This window comes from Zalophus californianus, chromosome 10 (genome assembly GCF_009762305.2).
Source record: "Zalophus californianus isolate mZalCal1 chromosome 10, mZalCal1.pri.v2, whole genome shotgun sequence".
Lineage (NCBI taxonomy): Eukaryota > Metazoa > Chordata > Mammalia > Carnivora > Otariidae > Zalophus > Zalophus californianus.
The window spans coordinates 65,325,852-65,345,116 of record NC_045604.1 but is presented as its reverse complement, the minus strand read 5'-3'; the positions used below and the strand labels follow the sequence as shown (position 1 = coordinate 65,345,116).

At 38.2% G+C, this 19,265-nt stretch overlaps 1 protein-coding gene across 7 annotated transcripts in view; it reads left to right on the top strand.

The window, feature by feature from the left end:
* SMYD3 (SET and MYND domain containing 3) overlaps window positions 1-19,265 on the top strand; it is a 707,320-nt gene that overhangs the window by 197,114 nt on the left and 490,941 nt on the right. Inside the window, exon 1 of one of the 7 annotated variants that reach the window (XM_035722414.1) lies at window positions 3,460-3,577. The exons of the other annotated variants lie outside the window; for them this stretch is intronic. The gene's annotated coding sequence lies outside the window, so the exon portion shown is untranslated. Of the gene's footprint in view, window positions 1-3,459; window positions 3,578-19,265 lie in introns of those variants that run through there. 7 annotated transcript variants of the gene reach the window in all.

The following is a 19,265-nucleotide window of genomic DNA, read 5'->3' as shown; positions in this document are numbered from 1 at the left end:
ATACTTTGGCTATTGGGGACATTGCTGCTATAAACACTGGGGTGCACATGCCCCTTCGGATCATTACATTTATATCTTTGGGATAAATACCCAGTAGGGCAATTGCTGGGTTGTGGGGTAGCTCCATTTTCCACTTTTTGAGGAACCTCCATACTGTTTTCCAGAGTGGTTGCACCAGCTTGCATTCCCATCAACAGTGTAGGAGGATTCTGCTTTCTCTGCATCCTCGCCAACATCTGTCGTTCCCTGACGTGTTAATTTTAGCCATTCTGAGTGGTGTGAGGTGTTATCTCATTGAGGTTTTGATTTGGATTTCCCTGATGCTGAGTGACATTGAACACTTTTTCATGTGTCTTTGGCCATTTGGATGTCTTCTTTGCAGAAATGTCTGTTCTTGTCTTCTGCCCATTTCTTGATTGGATTATTTGTTCTTCGGGTGTTGAGTTTGATAAGTTCTTTATAGATTTTGGATACTAGCCCTTTATCTGATATGTCATTTGCAAATACCTTCTCCCATTCTGTTGGTCGTCTTTTGGTTTTGTTGACTGTTTCCTTTGCTGTGCAAAAGTTTTTTATCTTGATGAAGTCCCAGTAGTTCCTTTTCGCCCTTGCTTCCCTCGCCTTTGGTGATGTGTCTAGGAAGAAGTTGCTGCGGCTGAGGTCGAAGAGGTTGCTGCCTCTGTTCTCCTCAAGGATTTTGATGGATTCCTGTCTCACATTTAGGTCTTTCATCCATTTTGAGTCTATTGTTGTGTGTGGTGTAAGAAAATGGTCCAGTTTCATTCTTCTGCATGTGACTGTCCAATTTTCCCAATACCATTTGTTGAAGAGACTGTCTTTTTTCCACTGGACATTCTTTCCTGCTTTGTCAAAGATTAGTTGGCCATAGAGTTGAGGGTCCATTTCTGGGCTTTCTGTTCTGTTCCATTGATCTACGTGTCTGTTTTTGTGCCAGTACCATACTGTCTTGATGATGACAGCTTTGTAATAGGGCTTCAAGTCCAGAATTGTGATGCCAGCAGCTTTGCTTTTCTTTTTCAACATTCCTCTGGCTATTCGGGGTCTTTTCTGGTTTCATACAAATTTTAACGATTATTTGTTCCATTTCTTTGAAAAAAAGTGGATGGTATTTTGATAGGGATTGCATTAAATGTATAGATTGCTTTAGGTAGCATTGACATCTTCACAATATTTTTTCTTCCAACCCATGAGCATGGAACGTTTTTCCATTTCTTTGTGTCTTCCTGAATTTCTTTCATGAGTATTCTATAGTTTTCTGAGTACAGATCCGTTGCCTCTTTGGTTAGATTTATTCCTAGGTATCTTATGGTTTGGTTTTGGGTGCAATTGTAAACGGGATCGACTCCTTAATTTCTCTTTCTTCTGTCTTGTTGTTGGTGTATAGAAATGCAACTGATTTCTGTGCATTGTTTTTATATCCTGCCACTTTACTGAATTCCTGTATGAGTTCTAGCAGTTTTGGGGTGGAGTCTCTGGGGTTTTGCACATAAAGAATCATATTATCTGCAAATAGTGAGTGTTTCACCACTTCTTTGCCTATTCGGATGCCTTTTATTTCTTTTTGTTGTCTGATTGCTGAGGGAGGACTTCTAGTACTATGTTGAATAGCAGTGGTGATAGTGGATGTCCCTGCCCCACTCCCACATAAACAAACAGGCCCGTGAATAGAAATGGCCAATTGGGGTTTAGACTGTAGGGGTTTGCTTTATAAATATATCCTTTCCACTTGTGAATTTTTTGCCTAACTGTAAAAAAATTAAATAGCATGAGGGAAGCCAGGGTAGCTCAGTCAGTTATGTGTCCGCATCCTAATTTCATCTCAGGTTATGATCTCAGGGTTGTGAGATCAAGCCCCACTTTGGGCTCCACTTTTGGCATGGAGCCTGCTTAAGATTCTCTCTCTCCCTGTTCCCCTCCCCACCTTCTTTCTCTCTCTCTCTCTCTCTCTCCAAATAAATAAATAAATAAATAAATAAATAAATAGCGTGAGACATACAAAGTGAAATTTTTCTAGGGGAGGGTATCCAGGAAGACTTCACCTGGAAAGTAAAATTAATGGCATGAATTTCAGAAGAGAGTTTGGTATAGGGAAACAGTCACAGACAAATGGTCTGCAAATGCTGGTGGGAGTGAGGGGTGCTGACTCCTCTGCCCTGCCGAGCTGAGAACATACTGACCTCTTCTGGGATCCGAAAAGGTAGTTATTACTGTGGAATACATGTTTCCATTATATTTAGTGCCTACAATAAAAGTTTGAATAAAAGCTTGATGCTTAAAATGTTTGCTTGCATTAGGTGGTAATAGAAAATTCGTGAGGGTAATAGAACCTATAGCATCTCTTTAGAAGGGGCTGCAGAGTGATGGTGTAATGGATGGATGGAGAGGCTGCAGTGATTTGCTGGAGCTTTATTTTCAAAGCAGTTTGCTGGGTTTAAGCTTAGATTGTGTGTTACCTGGTGGAGACAGAGTGGTTGGAGGGCGTGGCTGGGTGGAAATGAAGCTCTAAGTGTGAGGAAAGCCGTGGGTGCTGCTCACAGTAATGGCGGTGGCCAAGGTGTGGGGCGCATTGGAGATACTTGTTAGTGAGAAGCAAGGAGACATGCGATTATTTCTATGTTTATGAGAGATGGAGGCCAGATTCACCTCTGCTGGCTCTGTCAGATTGTTTATAGAAGATTCGCCTCTTCATTTCTACAAGCCCCTTCTCCTTCCCACCCCACACTTTTTTTCTTTCTCTTCTATCTTCAAACGAGATTTTGGGTTAGGTTTCAAAATGGATTTATCTTAGTGTGACAGCTATCATGGTTCAGTCTACTCATTGAGTTCTAAATATTTGCCACAAACATAGAAAAATGTTCATACTACTCTTAATAAATATAAACTTTAAAGGGCAAGAGAATAACAAAGAAGGACAAATTTATTCTTTTTTATTTTTTAAGAGTATTTATCTGAGAGAGAGAGAGAGCGCGTGTGCACACACACACAGAGGGGGAGAAGCAGGTTCCCCACTGAGCAGGGAGCCCGATGCAGGGCTCAATCCCGGGACTTCGAGATCATGACCTGAGCCCAAGGCAGACCCTTGACAGACTGAGCCACCCATGCACTCTGAGAAAGGCAAATTTAAATGGCATGCTGAATAGTGTGATGGTTAAGTTGTTTTCTGAGACTAGAAAATGAAATTCGCTTGGTCTGGATTTCCTCATCTGTTAATGGGAATCATCATCATCATTGTATCTACTTCAGGGAAGAAAGTGAGGATTACGTCAGAAGTACTTACTGTAACAAATATTACTAATTTCAACTACTGCTGGCCCCACCTCCCAGCTTAATTTTTGTTTGGGTCTAAAGTTTCAGTGTTTTATGTCTCTGTGTCAGGAGCCAGTCTGTGACTCAGTGTAAACCGGTCTCAGAGGGGGGCTCACAGTTGTGCCTAGTGCTCGTGTCTCTTGAAATGCTGAGAATTACCTACAGCTCTTGTGGATGGAAATCTTTTACTGTTTCCTGCATTCATTAACAACAAAGTAGTTCCTTAAGATGTTGCAAAGGACATACAGAGGTAAGCTTCCCATGATGAATGAAATATTTCTCACGTATGCATTTTTGAAGGATGAAATGAATTTAGAAGATTCATTAATTATCATGTTGTAATTCACTGAAATGGCATGGAATGTGTAGTATTTCTGTATTCCGTCCCTCGAAATGTATATTGAATGTTATTCGTAATGGTTATTAATGCCTAAACTTAATGTCGGTAGACCTGGGTTTGAGTTTATTTCCTATGCAAAGAATAGATTTTTTAGAGATTATTATGCGGAGTTTGAGAAACATATACTTAATTATTTTTTCTAGACTTAAAGCTTCCTTTTCTAAAAATGCATTTGGTAAACCGATTAGAGATGTGATAAGATCAGTGCAATAAAATAGAAAATGAACTAGTTGCATAAAATGTTTCAAAAGCAGACATTAAATTGGAAGCAACAATAATTGAAGTTGCCTTCCTGACCACAAAACGTGTCACTGTTTTTCCAGAGCAGTCTGGAAAGTACTTTTTAACTCTGTAATATTGTACAACTGCCACAGAATTTATTGATTAGAAAGTCCACATCTGTTAGAGAAGATGTGGACTTTTCCTTTTCCTTTCAAACAAAATAATTCTGGTAGCATGTTATTTTTATTCTTTAGGGCACATATGTGACCTCCAGAGCCTGCCTTTCTAAACTCTAAATTTTAATGTTATTAGTTGCAGCTGGTTTTGCAGTATACACTGTGCTTGTACAGACTTGAAAATGAGAAGGGTTTTTTTGTACTGTGGTACTTAAAATTTCCATTCATTTCTATCCTGATCAAATTGCTTTTTACTGGGAGAGAGTTCTTTTTATTGGAGAAGCAGTGGAAAATGTGTTCACACAAGAATCTTGTTAATTCATAATAGGAAAAGAAATAGTAATTGAATACTTTTGATTAAGATATGTTAGAAATAAGACACAAGAAAATACTAATGATATTATTATATCCGAGTCTGCATACTTATATTTGGCTGCTGTGTGCTGAGAGTGTTACAAATCTATGTGATATTCTGCCATAACCTCATAATTTTAGTAAAGTGTATAAAATCAGCAAGAAGGAAAAATTACTAAATAATCATTTTTTGGTCCTTTTTATTCACTGAAGAACATCGTGTCTCAGTAGAAAGTAGGAAGAAACTTGTTCTTGATATATTCAGTTTTTAATTTAAAATTTTGTTAGCCCTCTTATTCTAGATGTAGTGGTGCCTTTATGACTTCAGTGTTGCTGGTAGGCTAATTTGTGGGCAGAATATTACTTCTGTTGGTTTGAAAGGTCAAGAGTGTGTATGTTTGCCACTCGAGGGTTTCAAGTTCATGTAGGACCAAGTTTTAGAGCCTTTTTGTTGATCAGCTCAGTTGGGTTTCCCCACTGTAGCCTGCTATAAAGTAAAGAAAGCAATCTTTTGAATTAATAAAGTGATGAATTATCTAATTACAAAGTTGATGTGAAATGTCAGTATGATAACTTTGACTGCATTACTAAATGATCCCAGAGACTGATCAGATGTGCCTGGGTTCCATTAAGGAAAAATATGCCATTAAATATTTACTACTCAAAGCGAGCAGACACACCAGGATTGCTAACCTCTGATCACTGGGGTGCTTGTATCTGGTGGTTTGGAGGTAGCTGCTATATGAGACTTACCTCGTGTCTGCTCAGCACAGCTGCTAGAAGACTTGCTTGTCAGGATGTTACCTCTCCTCTGGTTTTAAGGAGAACAGGCAAACAGCCAAGATGCTTAACTGCATGCAGATCCTGGCATTCACATTATGAAATGCTAACGCACTTATGATTTATATGGTTTTCTCTTTATTACAATAAATTGAATCTCTGCGTAGATTCAAGAGACCATTATTCTCAAAAACATTCTTCCAAGTAAAGTGACATTTGTAGGACACTTGGGCTTTCAAAACAAAGCAAGTCTTGTGTTTTTAATGTGTGTTTCATGTTCTTCATTTTTAGCCATTCAGTTAATCTTCATTTAAGTGTAAATAACCTATGATGAGTTGGTGTATATTTATTATAAAGACCAGATGCTAGCTAACTTCTGAAGTTGGGAAGGATAATTAGTAAATTCTTAATCAGCATTTTTATTCATATCTCTGTTGGTCAAGGTTAATTGCTTATGGAAGGCTAATGCTATAATTAAAACTATTGATGGATAAACGTGTTTGCCAAGCCTTGTTGCCTTCTCTGTTTAAGTATACAACCTGCCATTAATTCAGATAGAGGTGATATTTTTTAAATGACAGTATGTCATGGTGAAATGGCAGATGTTGCTTTCCTTGCTTTGGCCTTTCCTTCAGTGGCAAGAACTGGAGTGCTGAGTCTGCCTACCCGAGTGTGATTTTTTAGTTTATTTTTAATTTTTTAAAATTTTCTTAAAATTTTTATTTATTTAGGGGCGCCTGGGTGGCTCAGATGGTTAAGCATCTGCCTTCGGCTCAGGTCATGATCCCAGAGTTCCAGGATCGAGTCCCGCATTGGGCTCCCTGCTCCTTGGGAGCCTGCTTCTCCCTCTGCCTCTCTCTCTCTCTCTCTGTCTCTCTCTCTCATGAATAAATAAATAAAAATCTTTATAAAAAATTTATTTATTTATTTATTTGACAGAGATTGAGAGAGAGAGAGAGAGCACGAGCAGGGGGAGGAGAAGGAGCAGAGGGAGAAGGAGAAGCAGACTCCCCACTGAGCAGGGAGCCCAACATGGGGCTTGATCCCAGGACCCTGGGATCATGACCTGAGCCAAAGGCCGACACTTAACTGACTGAGCCACCCAGGTGCTCCCCGAATGTGACTTTTTTAGAGCCAGGAATTACATTTCATTTTGAATCCCTAGCCATCTTCATGGTATGCAGTAGGTATTTAATTGATGACTGAATGAAGGACTGCATGAAAACTGTCCAGTTTTTTGTTTTATGGAGTGTATTTCGTTAAATACATCTGAAAAATAATACATTACTACAAGCATATAAGACTTTAACGTGGTAAAATCCAAGAAGTTCAGTAAGTTCGTTGATAGGTCAGGATCAGAGAGGCTGCCATTATCTTCAGTTCTTTAGGAAATGATGAATCATCATGTTAATTATTACAGAGTTCAGCATACCTTTTCTGTAAAAGCCCGGATGGTCAGTATGGCTTTGTAGGCCAATAGGCAAAAGTGAATTTTTACTGTATCTTGGCAATTTGTAGTGTCTGCTGAGAGTACAACTTCTTAACTCCACTGTTGGCACCAGAAAGCCTCCCTGGGACACATGTAAATGAACAGGGGGGCCGCATTCTAATAAAACTTTGTTTATGGACACTGAACGTTGATTTTCATATACTTTTCACTTGTCCCCCAATATTCTTTTTATTCCTCCCACCACAAACATTTAAAAATGTAGGTAAACACTCTAAGCTTGCGGGCTGTTCAGAAACAGGTGGAAGGCCAGACTTGGGCCATGGACCATTGTTTGCCATCTCTTGAATTATTCTTTGTAAGCCAGAAAAATTTTTGCACTCAGAAGGAAGCAGAATATATGCTACCAGAAAATTCTCTGAGAATTAAAAAACAAAAGATAGGGACACCTGGGTGCTGCAGTTGGTTAAGTGACTGACTCTTGGTTTCGGTTTGGGTCATGATCTCAGGGTCATAGGATCGAGTCCTGCATCAAGCTCTGTGCTGGGTGTGGAGTCTGCTTGAGATTCTCTCTCCCTTTCCCTCTGCCCCTCCTGCTTGTGCTGTCTCTCTCTTTCTCTCAAATAAATAAGTCTTTAAAAAGAAAAAGGATAGAAAATATTTTATTTGTTACCTTCTAACAAGCCGTTAGCTCTACAGTGTTTACATTGCCAATCATGTTCATAGCGTAGTATGTGTACAGGAGTTGATTTTTGAGTTATTTTTTATTCCAAGGAGATTTAACTTAGTAAGTTAAAAATGGTTCAGTTCAGTAGTACGGTGGGATAGATGTACTATTGCACTAAAGTTTAGGAATAAATAAAATGGTTAAATAGAAAAAAGCATGTACTTTATTAATGTCTTAAGTACTTACACTTTCATTCTTAGTTTTTTGTTTTTTAACTGCAGGTGTTATATTTTGTTATTTTGCTTTGAAATGAAATGTAAAGATACAATTTTCTGGTAGAAATAATTTTTTTTTTTTTCTTCAAAGATTTTATTTATTTATTCATGAGAGACAGAGGAGGAGAGAGAGAGAGAGAGAGGGAGAAGCAGAGGGAGAAGCAGGCTCCCAAGGAGCAGGGAGCCCGATGCGGGACTCGATCCCAGGACCCTGGGATCATGACCTGAGCCGAAGGCAGACGCTTAACCATATGAGCCACCCAGGCGCCCCTGGTAGAAATAATTTTGACCATGTAACTCAAGTTCAGAAAGTTTTTGTTTGATTCTTTATATCCTTTTTAAAATTATGGATATCGTGCTCAGACCTTACATATTGTGGTTTGACTATTTCTATTAGGAATGAGAAGGACCTCTTGTGGGAGAAAAAAAACAAATATGTTTTAGGGGTATGCTTTGAATAATAATCAAAATTGTGATAAACTGTTCTGTTACATTTTATAACCAGCAGAAACAGGGTGAAATTTTAATGGCAGAAATTAGACATTGCTATTTGATATGGACAATAAGGTGACTCAGTATATTACAAATATAAGAGAATTTGGGGATGGCTTCTCAAAGCCAGATTAACAAATATGTCCTTATCAAGAGAGAACAAAACCTCACTAGTCTCTGTCAAGGGTCAATTTTCATTAAAATTTTTATTTTCATTACCTAGTGTTAGATGTTTAAAGAGACATATTCAGATAAGTGTTCATTTATGAAATAATGAGGGAAGGAAGGAAAGTCTTGTCCTATTAGGCAAGTTGATTATGACTCAGTATCTGGAAGAGCTTTAATATTCGCGTGGTCCTACCACGTATCAGGCTGCCTTGACACAGCTTGGAGCTACCTGTCCTTGGAAGGGTTTCATTCAGAATCAGCATCTCATGTCAGGATGAATTATCTCCATGAGTATAAGGTAAGGCTGGTGCTCTTTGCTTTTTCTTTTTTCTTTCTTTTAAAGATTTTATTTATTTGAGAGAGAGCGAATGAGAGAGAGAGAGCATGAGAGGGAAGAGGGTCAGAGGGAGAAGCAGACTCCCCGCTGAGCAGAGATCCCGATGTGGGACTCGATCGTGGGACTCCAGGATCATGACCTGAGCCGAAGGCAGTCGCTTAACCAACTGAGCCACCCAGGTGCCCGGGCTGGTGCTCTTTGAGTTTGTGGTATTCGTGGTAATCATGGAAGGAGGGTAGTATATCTTCCCCTATCCTTTATATCCAGGTCCTTCTTTTTCCCAAAATTTCAGTGCAAATCTTTGACAAAATCCACCTGACTAGGATTAATCTGTTCCTGTTGTAAAATCAGTGGTCACTGGCATTTGCTCTGCCAACCACTTGGCAACTGTGAATATTCTTTATTTTTATTGGTTATATGTCTTCATTGCCTATATTTAGTGAGAACAGAATCATGTACCCAGTACCTTCCTTTAGCACAGAAGCTGACAATTTTAGGATTGACAAGGTCACAGGAAGTATCCAGGTCCAGGGCCTCTCTGCTCCTCTTGCCACAATACATCAGTTGTGGCTCAGAGAAGGTCAGGTAGTCACCTGGTGATGGAAGAATGCTAAAATTTAGGTTCTTTGAGCTCCAAAATGTAGGTCCTTTGAGCTCAATTGAATGTTCTTTCTGTTAGTTGATGCCCCAGTGCTCAAGAACTAGCTTCTAAGTTGAAGTAAAAATGTGATACAACAATTTAACAGTACAAACAACTTTTCAGCAATATCTCTTCCTTATATATATATATATTTTCAGCTTTATTGGTATGTAATTTACATATAGCCTTATGTACATGTAAGGTGTACAGAGTGTTGATTTTTTACACATATATTGCAAAATGATTTCAGATTAGCTAACACCTTCATTATATCACAAAATTATCATTTGTTTTTTTATGTTGAAAACACATAACTCAATTTTCAAATATATAATATAGTGTTATTGGCTATAAACACCATGCTGTCCAATAGATTCCCATTACTTATTCATCTTATAGCTGGAAGTATGTACCCTTTGATCAATATCTACCAGTTTTCCCCATTTCACCCTCCATTCCTCATATTGAAGGTTATCTGTATAAGGCCAGAAAAGTATGAATAAGTTATACTGTAGGATTACTTGTGTCAGCGTTTGAAACTGGAATAGATTCGATTGTCTGTATAATGATGAGTTTCAGTCTCAGGGAGTCTATGTTTAAGTGATTATGGCTCTCCATACCAGCTAGGTACCCTTCTTCAGTAACTCAGTTATAAACAGAACTGCTGTATCATATACTTGACAGTATGTGGATTTGTTCTTCATTTTCTGTCCCATACTCAACCAAGAAGCCAATGAATATTAGATCCTGGTCTTTGTCTTATATCGGTAGATCAAGAGACAATTGAAGGATCTATTATGAGGTGCCTGGTGCTCTGCTACCCTGATTTCATTTCATTTCATTTTATTTTATTTAATTTATTTTTTTAACTCTACAATGTGGCTTAACAACTATAATCACATATAGCTCTTACAGACAGCCCTCTGAGTCATTATTGTTTTTATTCCTTTTGCAGATGAGGAATGCTTAAGGTCACACTGTTTTAAAAACAAAAAACGCCAGAGCTTTAACCTGGCTCTCTTAATTTCAGATTTTCCCCTTATTCCACCGTACTGCTTTCTGGGTTATGTTAGTTCTGTGTTAGAGCTCTAATCATGAACTATGATATGCCTTAGGAGTGAAATCCATGGTGAGTGAAATGAGAATATTGATAAGATTTCTATCACTAATACTAACGTAGTGCTATAGGCAAAGCTCTGAGTAATTTAATTAGGATTTCTGCTATTTTCATACAGGTGGTACATCCCGTCTTACACACCTCTCTCCCTCATATATTTAAATCCAAATAAGTGCCAGTAGGGTGTGTAGGAGGAGGGTGGGTTTTTTATATCAAATGTTTTTGAGCTGAAGCTGCCACAACTCTAGGTGAGAGTAAAGGTGATTGGAATGGAATTTGCATGGAGTTAAGCTACTTTGTGAAATCTGGTTCCATAACCTTGAAGTACTGAATATTAAAACATTAATTATTCAAGAGCCTTTAGCCTGGATCTGTCTCGTTTTCAAGCCATTATTAGAGGTGGCTTTTTTTAATGATTCTATAAATATTTGCATTTACAGATTAGAATATTTTATAATATAGTAGAATATATGTGCAATATAGAAGAAAATCCTCTTCGACCTTCTTGGGCACTTCTTTTTCTCTGAGGAGGATTTATGTGACCTTAAAATTTATACCTCATATTAATGGGATAGGCAGGTAATTCAGAAATATCACTTTTGGACAAATAACTTGTTGAGTAAAAGAAAAGCATTTGGAACTGCATTTGACCAGGCTTGGCATTTGTGGGCCCTATTTCAAGTTTTAATTAATAATCTGGTTTTGGGGCACCTGGGTGGCACAGTCAGTTAAACGTCCCACTCTTGATTTCGGCTGAGGTCATGATCTAAGGGTTGTGAGCTCGAGACCACCTCAGGCTCCGTGCTCAGCATGGAGTCTGCTTGAGACTCTCCTTTCCATCTGCCCCTCTCGCTTGTGCTCTCTTCCTCCCTCTAAAAACCAATAAATCTTTAAAGAAAATAATAATTTGTTTTTAGTTTTGATGTTTGTAGGAAAATTTTATCAAGGCACTCTTTATGCAGAGCTGTTTAATTAGGGTCAGCTGAGTTAGGACCAGGATGAAAAATACCCTCACAGCACTTTCTTACCCTCTTTCCCTCTACGGCTGGCAGCATTTTGTTGAAATGGCAGAACCAAGTATCATCTGAGGAGTCCATGCCATTTACTGGTTGATGTCCTGGGGGCCTATTCATGCTTCATAACCTTCAGGTTTAGAGCAGAAGTTGGTAAGGAATGTTATTTTGGTGCCTCAGAAGTCTTTTGTAATAGTAGGCGACTTTGGGTTTTCTTGTTTTCCTTCAAGATTCTAAGAACAGTATCAACTAAAACCTGGAATGTGCAGATCTTAAGGTGTGATACTGTCTAACATTTGGAAATCTTTTTTTTTTTTAAAGATTATTTATTTATTTAAAAGAGATAGAGAGTACAAGTAGGCAGAGCGGCAGACAGAGGGAGAGAGAGAAGCAGGCTCTCCGCCGACCAGGGATCCCGATGGCAGGGCTCGATCCCAGAACCCTGGGATCATGACCTGAGCCAAAGGCAGCCACTTAACCAACTGAGCCACCCAGGCACCCCACATTTGGAAATCTTTTAATTGGCCTCTGGCATGACCTCCCTCTGATTCTCCTACATTTCTTACCATTTTGTTTAAAAACTTATTATTTGCTTATTCTCTTTTTACTCATTGAATGTCCGTATTCCACTGCCCCTGCTGGACTTGGCTGCCTGTGTCCTGAAAATACCCCAAGCATCAATTTCAGCGTTGCTATTTCCTCTGTTGTCCAATCTTATATTTTCTACTTGTTAATAAAAATATTCCCTTGTATGATCTGTTTTAACTTCAGATTTATCATGAACTTAAACTCTGTCTTGTCCTCAATAAGACATGCTGCAACACTTTTTCTGTCTTTTTTCTTGGCATGGTAGTCTCCTAAGTCATCCATGCCTGAAACCTCAGGGGGGGCCCCTCTGGTTCTTCCCTCTTTCTTTCCTTCCAGATGCCCTGCTGCTTTTGTGTTCTTTCTTTTTATATATATATTTTTTACCACTGACCCACTTCAGTCCCTTTCTATCTTGCCTAAGTGGCTCTAACTAATCTCTTTGCCTCTTACTCTCTCAGTCATCAATGATGATTGCTATAAAGATAACTTTTTGAGCTGAAAATATTTCCTTTATATTGTGAGATTTGGATGATATTTGTCACTTCTTTTATATCCTGATATATATATATATTTTTTTTTTGAAAGTAGATCTGATCGTTTGAATCCTCTGCTTAAAGATGTTTGTTGAGTCCTTACTGCCTATTATATAAAATCAAGCTTTTAAAGTATGGCATTTGAGGACTCTGCAATCCTCATTCCATACTAGTTTTCCAGAGCTGGCTACCTGTAACTCGAGACGAGTAACCATTTTCCTAGCACCTTGCCGAGTGACCAGGAAATTGCATAGATTCTCTCAATGTACCTTTTACTCCTTTATATTGTTGCATTGTCAGTGTTTCTTCAAACTGCCAAATCTTAGTGGTAGCATGTTGCTGTGACGGTAATAAATAAAGGTAGGCAGGACAAGTACATTCTCTGGATAGGGAATTATTTTTGACAGGCTAGGGTATTTTTTAATCAATGTGTAAAGCTGTCCACGTGTGTGAGAATACTGGAGGAGAGGCCATCAGAGGCAGTGGCAAGTCAGCAAGGCCCAGTTATGGCTGGTGTGTGTGTGTGTGTGTGTGTGTGTGTGTGTGTGCACACATATGTACATGTGTAATCAACGGGGTGGAGATCATTGTGTTCCTTTGGCTCCTGAGGTAGTGAGCTCCTACTTGTAAGTCATTCTGATTTGATAAAGGAGCTTTAGCTTTGAGTAATGATCATCAGCAGTAGCTGAGTGGGCTTCTCCTTTGTCAACACTGCTGGATTTGATATTAGATAATTACACGGATATGATCAGATTTTGGAAATCCATTCCTGGAAGATATCCATGTGTGTTGCTAATGGTTGGCAGTCAGGCTTCTAGCTTTTCTTTAGAGCAATGATGATTGCTATAAAGATAACTTTTTTGAGCTGAAAATATTTCCTCTGTCTTGTGAGATTTGGATGATCTTTGTCACTTCTTACCTCTTCAGAGTCAAAAAGAGAAGTTTGCCAAATCCTTTGCCTTTTATGGAAGCAAGGTTGTTATTCTCTATAGTTAAAGAGAATTACCTTTTACATAATTGGAGTAGCAGGGTATTTTCCACATGGCAAGGAATGTTTAGACTTGGATGGTTTTGTTTTTTTTGTTTTTTTTTTTTAGATTTTATTTATTTACTTGAGAGAGTGAGCACATGTATGGATGCACAAGGTGGGGGGGGAGTGCAGAGGAAGAGGGAGAAGCAGACTCCCCACCAAGCAGGGAGCCAAAGTGGGTCTAGACCCAGGACCCTGAGATTATGACCTGAGCCAAAAGCAGCTTCTTAACCAACTGAGCCACCCAGGTGCCCCTGATTTTGGCACTGAAAAGTCCTTTTGCAAACACCTTCGTGTTTTCAGTTACGGAATAATGTAGTGTCTCTGTGAGTGTGATCATCCATGTGTTTCTGAGTACTCATCAGCATTAGTTGAGGTGGATTCAGGGTACTCTGAAGGCTTGCCATTTGTCATTTCCCCAACAGTCAAGATCCCTAATTTTGACCTCTGCATGTATAGTTTCTTCCCCATTTTTCCTGGCACTATTTTTTTTTTTTTAATTCTTCAAGATTCACTTCATATTCCCCCTTTTCTGAGAGGCCTTTCTCAACTCCCTGAGATGTGTCATGTGCCCTTATGGCATATTATGGGAAGGTAAAAGCATAAAATATAAGTGGATAAAAAAAATCAGAGCAGGCACTTGTGTGTAATTTAATCCCTCCAGCCAGGTGCTGGTGAGTTGGCCAGCTTATCATAGAAGGGAAGAGCCAAAGGCTCCATTCAGCCCTTCAGAACCAATCGGCTGCCAAGGATGAATGGCAGCATTTCACATCCAGACGTTTTGGAAGTCTTTCCTCCCAGTCTCTTCATGACATTCTGTCTTTTTAGGTAGTTTTGTCTCCTGTCATTCTGGTCCTCTTTGGAGAATCAAAGAAGTTTTTGAAAAAGCAGATCTGAAAAAGCTGCCAAGTGACAAATTGTAATTATCCTTATAGCCAAATGATAAACAAAAGATTAAATGGTATATTGTACAGTGTGTTTTTTTCTGAAAATCTTGCTTGCAAATTTAATTTCTTTAAATAAGATATCAACTTGTGTGAAGTAGGAAAATTGGAGATTATCAGAATTCTATTATGATTCTTTTGTGAAGGAAGGTTTATTTTGGTAAGCTCATTGTTCTGTTTTAAAAACCTGGATTTCTGCATGTCATGTCTAGATTTCCCTAAAGCAGAGTACATTTACGATTAGTTAAATCTGCTTATTTTTTTTTCTTCTGCAGGGACCAATTGTTTCTTTGATAGACAACAAATTCATGGGGCTTGTTTGCACTTACATTTCTAGAATGAGGTAGGCTCTGCCTTGCTAAATTTTAATTCATAGGAAGAGTGCTATGGAATTGGCTCTTCAAGCCTTTTGGCCGTGAAGCTAGTCAGCAAGTGGCTTTCTCTTTTCTAAAACCTGATTAGGGTCCCTGGGAGTATTTCTATGTGAAATACCTACTCCATAGTCCAGCTTGCTCTTTTCTGAGTGGGATTTCAAAGCCCAATAACTTCAGGCTTGGATTGAACATAGTGCACACGGAGCATGAGAAATAGAGTAGCAACCTGAAACCCTCTACCTGCTAAGTGGAAGGAATAAGGGTAGTAGGCACCCTTACTCCCATTTTTCTCCAGGCTACCATTTGGTTCAATTCCGGTGTATTTGACGCTTTGGAGCTTTTCTGTTTCCTTTCGTGATAAACTGGCCAGTTCACTGTACTGGCATTTGCCTGGAGGAATATAACAATCCAAGCGTCTGTTCTTATGTTTTTATCTGCATATATTTTCCATTCATGTCATAGTGTGATAAGATGTTTCTTTTTTTTTTTTTTAAGATTTTATTTACTTATTTGAGAGAGGGAGAATGCAGGGGGAGGGCCTGAGGGAGCCCCGCATCGGGCTCCCAGCTCTGCGGGAAGCCTGCTTATCCCTCTCCCACTCCCCCTGCTTGTGTTCCCTTTCTCGCTGTGTCTCTCCCTGTCGAATAAATAAATAAAATCTTTAAAAAAAAATCTATAGCTCAAGTTTAAGTTTAGATGAAGTCTGAGAGAATGGGTTGGGGTTAGCTGAGTGAAGTGGGTATAACAAATGGATATTTTAGGTCAGAAAGAATCAATTTCAGCTCAACAAATTTATATTAACTCTATCCACAGTACTATTTGGGAAAAGGACAGGTAAAACTTAGTTTCTGTCCCATCTGGTGGGAGACATAAAAGAATCATATGTAAATAAATATAATTATATTGAAAGGTTTTTGAAAGCAGGACTATGTCATCCTTCTCTTTTTCTCCCCCTTTACACCAAGCTCAGTACATTGTGGATTCTCAGAATATCCTACAGCAGACTGTGGTAACGGGTGACAGTCTTGAGATGGAGGTTTGTGTGCAGAGATCATTTGATTTGGGTCTTTAATGCAAGGTAGTGTTCGTGGAAGAATCAGTGCTGACTTCCTAGAATTTAGGGAGGCCGTTGGGGACCCCAGGCCTAGAAATGAGACTGTTCTAACTCTGGATGCCAAAGGAGGAAACAATGCAAGAGTTTTACTGCTATTTTATGCTTAATGAATGTGAGTGTTTTTAGTTAGGAGCAGTTGATTGAAGATTTTTCTTGAAACTTATTCCCTTCTCTATGTGAACCCTCCCCCTGCCACCTGTTCTTCCTGATCCTGATGGAATCACCTCACTCAGGATAGCAGCATTTTCAAGTGGGAAATTTGGCTAAAGGCTTTTGTTAATTTTTTTTTTTGCTTTTTGTTTTCTGTTTTGCAAAGTAAATGGAGAAATATCATTTAAAAAGACATGAAGAGAAAGAATAGCTTTAGGTGTCTCAGGGGCCCTGGTGGTCTCAGGCTTTTTGGCATCCATGAAAAAAGAGAATTTCAAAAAGGAGATGGTCAACATGTGAAAGTTAAGAGATGTTAAGGAGGGAATAGATTCAGCACTGAATTTAGCAGTTAGAAATTCACTGGTGCTATTTTTATATTTCATGTGGATCAAAAGCCTGAAGACTTTCATTGTTTTTTACTTGAGAGTAGAAGTTCAGTGATTAGGCTTTTGGTATTTTTACCAAAATTGTAAGTTGTTTCTCAGAATATATTGCTTCTAATGAAAAGCTGAGCTATTCTTTTTTATTCTTAGGATAGCCTCCCCCATCCCATATTTGAACTGGAAATTACTTCTGTCTGAATTGGTATGTTAGGTCATTGGCCTGAAAATCAGCAGGACATTTGGAAGTATTTCATGAGGAGCTATAGAGTCATGGTGATTTAGAATTTTGCAAGCTTGACAACTGTGTTGTGTTTTGTAACGAAAGTATCTGGGATGGGGAGGAAGTCAAAATGGTCTTATCTTAATCAAAATCGTTTGCCTCATTTAATCTTTTGTAAAGCATACTTTTACAATATTAACCAGAAGAGTGGGGCACAAATTTAATTTGGGGATTTCTTATACTGTGGCAAATCGGAAGCATAGGTTTGTTTTTCTGTATTTTGTGTGATCTCTTAAGTATTGTACTAAGGCACTAAATAAAGTTATTATCCACTGAAAAGCCACACCTGTTAGTGGCTCCATCATGCTGTGAAAATTTTCACCTGGAGATGAGGTAGAGGATGGAAACCAAATTGTGCTGTTTTGAATAGCCAGAAATGTTCACATTGGATCCAGAGAATATCATTTAATTCATGAACATTAAAACAATGTAATGTATCTGTTTTAGTTTAAGTATTTAAAAAAAATATTTTGAAGAATATAATGGCATAGCCAAAGTAAAAGCTGGGCAGATACATTCTGTGGAATGTTTTTAACTCAAAACGTGTATCAGCCTTCTGTTTTGATCGGTGATGAAAGCAGATGCCACAGAGAGGGTTTCCCGAGTCACTGCTGGTGGTGCCCCACTCATCTGTCAAGCCTCATTCTTCACAGCTTGAAGGGAACGACGACTGGAGTAATTTGGTTTGATTGCTGCTGCTGAGTACCAGGAGCATATTCAAGAGGAGATTGGGCAGTTAAGTATCATACTCATTTATTAAGACACGGTAATAGAAAAATGAGAGGACAAGCTAACTTTGTGTACTTTTTACAGAAGGGGCTTTGGGTTCTTTTATATTTGATTTTCTAATTTAAAATTCTGTGGTAATTAATAAAAAGTCAAACTTCATTGGGAATTTTCTTTCTAAATATGACTGGAAACTTAGCTGTTAATTTCAAATTATCTTTTTCAAATGGTTTTATTTTCTTTATCATCCATCCCTCTTTAATATTCATTCCATAACATCTTCATGAGGAAGTTGCCCTTATCTGCATATTATAAAATGGAAGCAATCTGACTTGACCATTAAAATTTTTTTCTAACGTAATAAAGCCATGAAATTACCATGACCCATAATATTTTATGTTAAAAGGACAATTTGTGTTATATTGAAGATAACAAAGAAGCTCTTACGTGGAGGCATGTGCTGAAATCAGGTTTTCTAGAATTCTATTAAATTGTTTGACTTTAACATTTTTCTTCAGTCAATTTTGTATCTTCTCGTGAGATTTTTAGATTTAAATGTGAAACAAAATCTTCAATCAGTGTTTCACTGAATGAAGTCTGTGCCCCTCAAAAACATGAGCCTCTGAACTCCTTTGGACTCTGCAATTATTTTGAGAGATTTAGAACATCTTCTCATAGAAGCTGGAAACAACCTCAGGAGTGAAGTGATTGTAGGCAGTAGATACATTTCTATAAAATCACACGTTCCTTACTCCAAATAATTGTGCCAACATGTATCCCCATCTTCTGTGCCTGTCTTAGGGATTCAGGACTGAGCAGAAGTCTCACGGGGGCTCTGGGGTGGGCTGCAGGGCTGCTTCAAGCGGTGGAGTTCCAGAATAGAGTGATTTTCAATGAAGATGAAAGTCTCCTATCTCATTGGTAGTTTTTAAACAAACAAGCCTCAACCCACAGAGATTGATCACAGGGCTATTTCTCTATTACTTCAGATATAAATTTATTAGTTTGAAGCTTATGGCTCATGAGCAGCAGAGATATTGACAAGATTAAGTTCAGGCTTAACGTCAGAGATTTCTCTAGCGATCATGCTGTAAAGTGGTATTTTCAAGGTAGTGATGACTGTGACTGTCATAGTAAATGCTGGGGGTGAAGAGAATATTCCGATTCCAGTTTCATGGGTGGGCTTTCAGGCTTTGAGCTGTGATGTTGAGGATGAAGATAAAAAATCTTTATGTAGCTTTTTTCTCACTGTTTTTTCCCCACTTACATATTCAGTAAAGTCTGTTTTTATATTTTCGGTCCTTTTCTCTTGCTGGTCATTTTCTCATATTCAGAGAAATATGTGCTTTCATGGACTGTTTGTACATGATGGTGGAATTGTTTCAGATTCATTACTTTTCTGTATGCTTTGAACTAGGTTTTTTTTTTTTAAGTGAAATATATTTCTGCATACACTATGGATACCTCCATAAAAATTTTTCAAATTTATTGTGTTTTACTGCCTACTTTCTACAGACAGATGTTTTTTACTATAGTATTTCTCTTGTATATGAGCTCTGTAGGAATTCATTCAAATATATTTTAAATTATGGCTTGTTTTCTTATTAGTATCATATAAAATATTGTATCATTATTTAATACTATGTATGTGATTTGGGATTTCATTTACCAGTAAAATTATTATGCTTTGTTCTGTGCTAAGTAATTGTTGATCCAATATGCTTTAAA